Source organism: Echinops telfairi, unplaced genomic scaffold (genome assembly GCF_000313985.2).
Source record: "Echinops telfairi isolate 266 unplaced genomic scaffold, ASM31398v2 ScPeMD7_3;HRSCAF=10, whole genome shotgun sequence".
Taxonomy (NCBI): Eukaryota; Metazoa; Chordata; class Mammalia; order Afrosoricida; family Tenrecidae; genus Echinops; species Echinops telfairi.
Genome location: NW_022103899.1, coordinates 13429628 through 13431556, shown reverse-complemented (window position 1 = coordinate 13431556; position 1929 = coordinate 13429628). Strand labels below are relative to the sequence as shown.

At 36.7% G+C, this 1929-nt stretch overlaps 1 non-coding gene across 1 annotated transcript; it reads right to left on the bottom strand.

Annotated features, from left to right (window-relative positions):
• Positions 1 to 1500: 1500 nt before the first annotated feature.
• LOC115872104 lies at positions 1501 to 1627 on the bottom strand. The gene has a single exon (XR_004047650.1). It is a non-coding gene; the product is annotated as a small nucleolar RNA SNORA27 (small nucleolar RNA).
• Positions 1628 to 1929: the final 302 nt, after the last annotated feature.

The window sequence follows — 1929 nt, the reverse complement described above, 5'->3', positions numbered from 1 at the left end:
AGACCTTAAGGAACATCACCTATTCATGTATGCCGGAAAAGACCCTAACTGTGTATCCTTGAGGAGCACACTGGCAGACACTACCCTGGTCCCATCTCTGTGAGAGTATGCCGTGGCCTTCTGGTCAGGTCCCTGTCCTAGTTAGACGCTTCACATTTCATCAGGGAGATTAATCTGACCTCCTGCTTCATTGATGTGGTAGCATATGGTCCTGCACAAACTGGCATCACAAAATAGCTGTATTCCAAGTACTTATAAGGGAGTGTGACCTTGATAGTGTGGATTAATAAAAGAGAACATTATGTTCAATTCTCCTTACTGACATATTAAAACATCTCCCCAGATAGGAAAAAAATATGAAATGCATTATCATGGATTTGTACTTTCTTTCCTTAAATTATTTGTTATAATATCTGTTTTTACTAAACTATCAATATTTTTGAAGTTCATTCCTATATTTACTTAAAAATTAGTGTTGTGTGGTTCATTGTGATTTTGAATTGTTTTGAGGATTAATAAGAATTGTATCTCTGATCTCTGAATCATGATGGTTTCTGCTACATTAGGGTAGACTTTAAGCCATTGCACTGTTGATCTTATAATTGATTATGTTTGTATTTTTAAAAGCATAAATAAAAATTCCTTTTAAACTTAATCAGTAAGGATATTCTAATTAGGACTAACTTAATCTAATTTCAGCAAGTTTAGGCAAACAAAACCTTCTAGGCCAGAGAGGCCATTTAGATAAACAATGGAGTCTGAGACCTGAGGGTGTGACAGGCCCAAATATACCTCGTTTGTCTCATTTCTGAAGTCTATTCATTGTAATAAACAGCGAATGTATAAGTGTGCTTTACACAACTGATGTATGTATGGATTGTGATAAGAGTTGTATGAGCCCCCAATAAAATGATTAAAAACAAAAACAAACAAGCCTGCTAAACATCCTCTTGAATTGACACATCATTTAGGGTACATAACTTGTTTGATTTTTGTCACTCGATTTTGAAGCAGGTTTGGCAGCAGCAGACCCCACTGTTACCTTTGTCAAGTGCTTGCAGAAATAAAATGAGAATTTCTTGAATCCACTGGTCTCTGTCTCTGGCTAAAACTGGCACCAATCTCAGTATCTTTAGTGACAATGACAATTATTGACAAACAACAAAGGAACATTTTACTTGGCAAATTGTAACGTGAATAATGTGTGTCAGTGTTTTTAGGTTTAGAAAAACTTATCAGTATGATTTAACCTCTTTATTCCTTCTGGTCCAGTTATCTACATTGCTGAATATGACTTTTCAAATTTAGCCCACTAGATTGTTCTAGATGGAAATCTGATGATCTGTACTGATAATCTGTACTGATGATCATCTCATTTTTCTCTTCTTGATAGCACTTGTGAATACTCCACAGGTATTTACTTAAATAATAGTTAACAGTCACAAAGTGAGTCCCAGACCACTTCTATATGTTCATGAAGATTATCTCTTTAATTTTTCAACCTGTTTCCCCTGACAGGATCCAAGCCAAATACTCAGTTTGTCTGAGTTTGAAAAGGATACTTCTTTTGCCCCACTTGAATGACCAATAAAGACATAAGTCCAATTGGCAAAGTGAAAAGGGGGTGGGAGATTATATGTCTTAGTGATGATATGGTTAGGATGTCAAGTTTGATGCTCACCCCACCCGATACTTTGTGAGTTTCCTTGGGGTACCAGAGAGGAAGAAAGACCTCAAAATGAAGAAACTCATGTAATGTTAAACATGGGAAGTTGGACTGAATTGTTCGATGCAACATTCTTTGAGGAAGGTACATGGAAATTGTAACGGGAACAAGGAAGACGGAATGACTACGTGGGCCTTTGAAGACAAGGAAGACCGCACAGTGACAGAAATAGAAATCCTGATGAAAAACAGTCGGGGTAATTG